This window comes from Otolemur garnettii, unplaced genomic scaffold, assembly GCF_000181295.1.
Source record: "Otolemur garnettii isolate 467f Iridium unplaced genomic scaffold, OtoGar3 scaffold00009, whole genome shotgun sequence".
Taxonomy (NCBI): domain Eukaryota; kingdom Metazoa; phylum Chordata; class Mammalia; order Primates; family Galagidae; genus Otolemur; species Otolemur garnettii.
This window is the reverse complement of record NW_003852404.1, coordinates 30,253,373-30,261,829: the sequence shown is the minus strand read 5'-3', so window position 1 is coordinate 30,261,829 and position 8,457 is coordinate 30,253,373. Positions and strand designations below refer to the sequence as shown.

General features: G+C 36.9%; 1 pseudogene; it reads left to right on the top strand.

Annotated features, from left to right (window-relative positions):
• Nucleotides 1-780: 780 nt before the first annotated feature.
• Nucleotides 781-1,893, top strand: LOC100944581 (annotated as a pseudogene).
• The last annotated feature ends 6,564 nt before the right edge of the window (nucleotides 1,894-8,457 follow it).

Below are 8,457 nucleotides of genomic sequence, written 5' to 3'. Positions count from 1 at the left end.
ATCAACTGACCCTTTGAGAAAGATACATGTATTGCTTTGTTTTTACATTTATTGACAGTGAACTTGCTATAAGTAACATGAAAAAACAGACAGAAACTTTCCTACAATTCACTGACATTGAAAGAGTGGCCCCAGAAAAGAGACTTCCAAGAGTTGGTATTTTGAAGGATGCTGGAGTTTCTCTGGGACTCTCTAGACAAGAGCAGGTCATCATCAACTAGTTTCCTTATTAACGGTTTCTGGAGCACTAAATTTTGACATCAAAGTAATTCTTTACAAATACAATATTCCTTAATTTTTTTTTGGGGGGGGTATATGCTTAAGATGTGAACTTTTCTAATGTTGTCACTTTATACTGTTAGAGATGTACATTTTTTTATTAAATGAATACTTTTAATTTAATTTTGTTATTAAGCAAATCTTTACTGTGAAAGTAAAAAAGTCTGGAAATCTTTATCTAAATGAGTAGACACTCTAGCACTAGAGGTGAAATAATTTGTCAAAAGCTTAACTGTCTGCAAAGCTTAACTGTCTCAATACGTTAGTATATGAGATTTTTGTGGCCTCCCTCCATCTTCAAATCCAGCCTCTGCTGGTCAAGACCTTCTCAGGTGGCATCACTCTGACCCTCTCTTCTGCCTATCTCTTATATGTTTAAGGACCTTCATGATTACATTGGTTCCACTTGGGTAGCCCAAGACAATCTTTTCATCTCAAGGTCCCTTAATCACATATGTACAGTCATTTTCCATGTAAGATACCATATTCACAGTTTCTGGAGATTAGGGCATGAAGCCATTATTCAACCTCCCATAATTAGTATTGGACTTCAATCATTTTTTTTTTTATCAGCCTTGTAGTAGGGAGGATTTAATATTTCACTGGAAATAGCAATACACAATGTTTCTACTGGTATTTGTGTGGAGGCTCAAATTCATTCACTTAAATAACTGCATACGACAGAAATCCAGTCACTATTTCAAATGTTTCATGCAGTTATGGTGCCTCTGGATCCAAAGAGTTATGTGGTATTTATGTAAGATGAGCACTCTCGAGGGGGTGGCGAGCAGGTCATCGTGTGCAGATTCTTCCTAGCTGAAGTGTGTTTTCTCTGGGGACAACCAACTACTATTTAATTGTTTTGTTTCCTTTTTTGGGAACATGTGCCCATCCTCTGATGTTCTAAGTCTCTAGGCATTTCATCTGACCTGCCTATACACATTTGACTAAATAGCTAAATATGACCACACTGACGTGGGGAAGCTTTAACACTTCTGTCCAGATTGAATCATTCCATCTGTTATCAGTTAAGCAGTGGAAAAACTGTTATGGAAAAGCAAACATGTTTTGATAGATTTAATGTGTAAAGTGGGTATCCATATTCTGGAATGCTGCTGATCAATAAATGAGCTGCAAGACTTTGTCAGAAACGACACTGAAGCACAACTGTTTTACTTTCCATACCAAGTTTGGCTGTGGCTGAATGAAGAACACTAGCATTGATCTTTGCTTTGCACTTGTACAAGAGACTATTTGCAAAGAGCCAAATATAGCAACAGAGGATTTAATATCTTGCCAAAAAATACAAAATCTGTTCCCCTTTAAGCATGACTCTCTATCCTTTTTCTTGCTGATCTTACTAAGCGGAAAATATAGCTTTTAACTACCCCATTTCTCCTGCTGAAAGTTCATTAATCTTTTTCAAATGAGCTGTATGTGGTTTTGTGGTGTTTTATATTTCTAAAACAAAAAAAAATGACTACATGAGACATTGCCCAGTGTTATCACAAAAAGAAGAAAGCCCCTCTGGTGATGGATGTGTTCATTAATTTGATTTTGGTAATCATGACACAATGTATACATATATCAAATCATCAAATTGTATTCCTTGAACATATACAATTTGTATTTGTCAATTTTATTGCAATAAAGCTGAAAGAAAAACTCAAAATCAAAGATTGGTGTCAATTGTAATTAAGAAAATCACACTTTGGTAGCTTCAGAACTAATCAAGGATCACTGGTGATGTTCTGTATTTCATTTGGTTTATACCATTGTTTTCTTTTAAGGAGGAAGTGACTTTAGTCAATGGGGTAGTGTTTTTGTCTTAGAGCATGGGTGCTTTGTTCTGAGTGATGGCTGATGGGAAGGCAGACTAGTTCAGATTTCCCTAAAAAATGGTTAAAATGGCACTGGCTCTTCTGCTCAGCTTATGATGCATATACAGAATTTTGAAAAGAGTCTTGCAAACTTCTCTAAGAAAATAGCTTCCACAGTGACAGCTTTACCAGACATCTCCGTGAGGGATTTTAAAACAAACACAAGGCTGTTTGGAAATACTTGGTATATGTAAATATGCAAAATATGCTGAACGGTGCTAACAGCTGTAGGGAGTACTCCCTCGTGCTTAAACAGAATATTTTGGTGGCAGTGGCTGTTATTTTTTTCCATTTTTGCTTTTAATTCCTCCCCCCTTGTCTTCACCTGCACACCCATCCACAATCTCCTGGGAAAATACAAATTTAACACCCCCCCTCTACTGCCACGCTGCTTCCAAGACAATCATTTCAGCAGATTCCCCCTGGAAAAGGTGGGCGGTGCCTTGAAGGAATGTTTCTGAGTTCATGATGTTGTAAAGGCTGAGCTTCAGGGAACTTGCTTGGACTTGATCTGACACTATCCTCACACACAACCCAGACACTCGGCAGGCCAAATTCCATTAAGGCTTGTCATTGCAAGATGAAAAAAAGTCTTGTTGTGAGTGGCCTTCCAGCCATGGTGAGTCCAGAGATCCCAGAGTAAGTGTGTGTTATTAGGTTCTGTGACATCGAGGCACTCATCCATTTATAAAAATAAGTATATGTCTTTCTCCCCAGAGCCAGAAAAGAAAAGAAAAGTAAGGAGAACCAAAGAGAAGTTAACAATAAAGTCTTTTCTTCCACAGTTTTGACAAGTTGAAGGTTTGGAGGGGGAAAGGCTGCAAATATGAAGAGAGAAAGCCTGGATCCTAGGACCATTTCTACTGACAATTTGTTGATATCATTTACCCTTATAGTTCTTCAGTTTCTTTATTAGATGAGGATCAAATGAAATAAATATTCTAAAGTGCTTTGGAAAAAGCAAAAGTGCTATATGAATACAAAGATACTATGCAGATACTATTGATAAACTAATATTAATCTGTGTTCAAACTTCTCTGTACTATGCATATTATGAACATTACCTGAATTTATCCCAATTAATTCTTACAAATCACAATATGTAGATAGCATTTATTTGGGAAACTATTAGCAATGAAGAGTGAGATTTGAGTTTTACTGTTGCTATTTAACAACTGTATGTTCTGAGACAATTCCCTTAACCTCTTTAAATCTCAGTGGTGTGATCACATGTTAAATGAAGACATTAAAGGTAACTACTTTGTAGAATTGCTGTAGGGACTAAATAAAGTATGTAATTCAACTATCACTAAATATGTTTGTGCCTTTTTAAATGAATTTTATTTTTTAGTAATTTAGGAAATCATGGCTCGGTGCCTGTGGCTCAAGCGGCTAAGGTGCCAGCCACATACACCTGAGCTGGCAGGTTTGAATCCAGCCTGGGCCTGCCAAACAACAGTGACGGCTGCAACCAAAAATTAGCTGAGCATTGTGGCGGGCACCTGTAGTCCCAGCTACTTGGGAGGCAGAGGCAAGAGACTCGCTTGAGCCCAGGAGTTGGAGGTTGCTGTGAGCTGTGATGCCATAGCACTTTACCCAGGGTGACAGATTGAGGCTCTGTCTAAAAAAAAAATTAGGAAGTCATCAGTTAAGCCTTTGTTCAAGGACACTCAGTGGCAAATGATGGCCAGGATTCAAACCCGGATTTAACCAAACAAAAATCTCAGACCAGCACAGTGCCCCCAATGTCGTCCTGTTGTCACATCTGAGTGCATTTGCTGTGAGTAGATTTTGACAATCTCTTAGCCATAGGAGAAACTGAACGTGATTAGAAAGGATGGGGTACTCTGGAAGGGAGAGAAAGAATAATGTGGCTTTCATGAGCCAGAATTATGACAGATCTGGGAAATGTAGAATATGATTTTTAAGCTGGGGACTCAGAATCAATTAATTCAATATATTCTTCTGATCTGAAGATTGCGGTTATTTTTCTACTCAGGTCAATCTCAAATCTCATTAAAACAGTGAATAATGTATTGGAAGAATTAAAACTTTCTGTTGACATTTTATTTTCATCTGAAACCGTCAACTCCCTAACTCTTTGTGTGATGAGCTCTTGTTTTTTCTGCTAAAAAAAATCAAAATTACATTTTCATCCTGATTTTCCTTTAATAAGGAAGGTAGTATCTGTGAAATATCCTCATTTCTCACATCCTGAGTATGCATTGGGGCAGAACTAAAGATGATGGAACAAGTCATTTAAATATACCCATTTACCTTAATTTGTAGCTTCTCTGTCAGAAAGTGATTCCAAGATTTGATTTTAATTTTACCCCCTACTTATCTGACATGGGAAAAGGTACTTTTACTCATTTTTTAAAAAAGACATGGTATTATCTACATTATAGTGTAGATACGTGAATTTAATGGTATAAAGTGTCTGTTGAATACTAGACTTCCTTATAGGCTGAGGATTTCGTGTATTAAGAGTGGCCTAAATTTATTAGGCATTTATAGCAGGGAACATTATAAAAGTTGCCTCATTGAATCCTTAGCCCAACTTTCAAAGACATATTTCCTTATTCCCACATTAGAGATGTAAAGCTTGCAGAGATTCTAAATAATTTGCCCTAAGCAAAGTTAAGATCGAATGCTCTGTGTAATTTCAAAGCTCATGCCTTTCCCATTATATCAAGCTGCATCTCAATCTGTGAAACAATTAAATGTATTGAGTACCTTCTATTTGATCCCATTCACATATAATATGTAAATAAAGCAAGAGCCTAAAATTCTAAAGATTCTACTTTGGGTAGTTGAAAGCCTGGCTTTTAAACTGCTTATACCATAAACCAGCGATAGGCTCTGAACTAAATTTTGGTCCAATACTTAGAAGATTGAGACATCTTGATAAGTAATTGAAAAATCTGTTTTTATTCCTAGATCAGAAGTCAGATTACTGTAAACTGTAAGCCCCATTTGGTTCCTCTTCTAAATCTCATCACAATAGAGCAGGAGAAATCTCCCTGCCCCAACAACTTGTCTATACGTGTGTGTGTAAAAAGTACCTTCTCTGTCTATTTGGTCTTTCTACAGTGTCAACTATATGCAATAACAGAACTAATACAAGTAAAACAAAGGAGTAATTTCAGTCCCCAGAGGACCTGGTTTGAAGTCATACAGATGTTTAACCCTTTTCCTTGACAATTTGACAGTGTATATCATGTTTATCCTGACTGAAATAAGCTAAACCAATCTTATCAGGCTGCACACATTCATAAGCCAAGTCTTCAAAATGCCAGTTTTTTTCATGAATTGTTTTTTTTTTTTACTAACTACTTATTCATTAGTTCATGAAAATTTTCTTAGCTGCAACCATGGCTCCTTGCTCTCTGTTATACTTTTGGGCCCCTGCGTCTCCTAAACTCCTCTGTGTTCTCTGGCCTAGGACAGTCCTCTTAGTCTTGATAATAGAGTTCAACTTCTTGAACTTCTATTTATTGCAGAATATTCAATAAAATAGTCTTTATTGTATTTCCCAGATGATGCTTTTACCTGCTTGTACTTTCTTAGTTGCGAAAATAGGTCTTTTCTGCCCAAACCCTAATCAACTTTGGCTGCTGGGGTGAGCCAGGATCAGAGAGATAGGATTAACTTTAGAAACTTAATCACATGGGGGTAGATCAAGGTTTCACGAGGGCTGAAACTTATAGAAGTTGAAGAGACAGTGACCTTTTAGGAAAAAGAATACAAAAAGCATACTAAGTTATATATGTAAGTAAATATTTAAGATGAGAATCACAACTGCCAAGTTTTGAAAGCTAATAAATACTACAAAATATCAACTATAGAAAATAATGGAAATATTATCTGCTTAAGACACATGTATAACATGCTAGTTTTCTAACAACTATTTTTATTTGTTTATTTATTTATAGACGGAGTCTCACACTGTTGCCCTGGTTTCATGGCTCACAGCAACCTCAAATTCTTGCACTCAAATGATTCTCTTGCCTCAGCCTCCCAAGTAACTGGGATTACAGGTGCCCACCACAATGCCTGGGTAGTTTTTCTGTTTTTTGTATGGATGGGGTCTTGCTGTGCTCAGGCTGGTCTTGAACACCTGAGCTGAAGGGATCCACCCACCTTGGCCTCCCAGAGTGGTAGGATGACAGGCATGAGCCGCAGCAACCCTGCCTAACAATCAGTTTTAATCTTCTGCACATGTCAAACCTGTTTCTTTTACTACCCTCTTATGTTTAGTGATAGAGCACTCACAGGACATGTTCATGGACAGATTTAATCTCAGGCCCATTTGAAACAGTGCAGTAAGGAATTGAGGAACTCCCAGAAGCCGTTCATACCCTAGGGTGTGATTACTGAATTATGAAGGAAGTGTTTGATAATGACATAAATATATCCACTAAATATCCAGCATAGGTAGCTGCCAACTCAACTCTCCCTCAGCTTCAACTCTCCCACCCCACAAGGGGAATATGAGCGGAAGAAACATCTTCAGTGAATGAGACAGCATTCTTGAACAAGAAAGGTTAAAACAGCTTATTCTGAAAATTTTACAAAAGGATATGTCAACATGAACTCTAGGTTCCATGCTAAGCCCTTGGTGAGGTTGTGTGCAGATGGGAGACGCTCAAGCCTTGGCCTCATTAGCTTCACGGCATGTTAGCTCTTTAAACCACTTGAACGTGTCCTCCACGGTAACAGAAAGTTTTAAAGGGGCATTATTTTTTGTGACTTTTGCATTTATTAAAACAGACTTCAGGTTGAGAGGAGACAGATGAGAAAACTAAAAAAATTTGGAAGGAATTTTATATAGACAAACGAGAGTGGGGGGGAATAGTTGGTAAGATGACTCTGAACTGAAGAATTCATGTGCAAGTTACCTGATATGGAGAACAGTGAGTTACCCGTGATAAAGCAGTCTTGTTTTTCTTAAGAATAAAACTATATGGTGTTTGCAACTATGCATGACCAGGCATCCAAACTATTAATATATCACGTGTTTAAAGTAATGAAGTCTTACTGAATAATGAAGCATGACTGAAAGAATGCTAACTTAGATTATCTGAAAAAAATGTATTCCTGACCTAGTTCTGTCACTAACAACCTGAATACTACTGGAAAAAATTACTAAATTTCCTTGATGTTTTTTTCTTGTCTATAAAATAGGAACAGCAAAACTAGACAATCTCTAAGGCTTCTTCAAAGTCTGTAAGTTTTGTGATTATACATATATTTTCTTTAAATATAATACCATACTCTATTTAGGCATCAGAATTAATGTTTTCTGGAGCTAGAATAGTTTTGAACGAATAGCCTAATTGGAAAAGATTATTTGACAACTTCTTCAGATGTTAATGGAAGTTCAAGCTATAAAAATTCAATAATGACAATGTTTGTGGAGTGGAACAAAGAAAAATTCCAAACAATCCCTTTGCAACAAATGCTTTTGGTATTTATGTAATCTAAAGTGAAAAAAAAAAAAAAAAAGAGCAACCGAAACATGATTGCCCCAGGGATTGGACATCCTGGAATTTGTATTTTTAACCCAGTTTATCTTTGAAGGAGCCAATATTCAAACCTGTGTATAATTTAAGGATTTTGCTCATCCCATGTGTTCCACATGCTGGTTTGAATTATTCAGTGGTGGAAAAGAGAAATGTAGAATTAAAAGAAAACAACAGTTAGAGCAATTCTATGAGTAATTATAGGCAGCACAGTAGACAAAGTTACAGAACTATATTATTAAAGACATAACAACAGGCTATCCACCCTCACTCACTTAGTATTACCTCATTAAAAAAATAAAAGAAGAAAGAAAAAACCAGATCCTTGTTGTGTGCCCAGTTTAATTTTAACAATCCATGTTAGCTTTTATATCTTCTACTGGGAAACTAATAATTGGGTAAATTTCAATATTATTTTTCTTCATCGGCTAACTACTCAATTTCCTTGTGTCTAAATCTCATGTTACTACCTAAAGTCATTCACACTTCCATCAGGAAGGACAGTCAGGATCCTGTGAAGGCATTTACCACCTCCTCCTGAAGCCGCCTGGCATGCTGGATGAAGCAAGTTGAATGGACACAGTCCTGTGCTCTGAACACCTCTCAGCCTCCTGGGCTTGGCTTGGGCACTTCATGTGTTTGGCTGTCTATCACATCTTCACCTATGAGTAATTTTTTAATATTAGTCATATTTATCTTCTTTCATTTTTTATGAGTCAATGTCCTTTTCCCCTCAAGTACTTCTTCCTCAGCAAATGTCCTAACACTCTCTT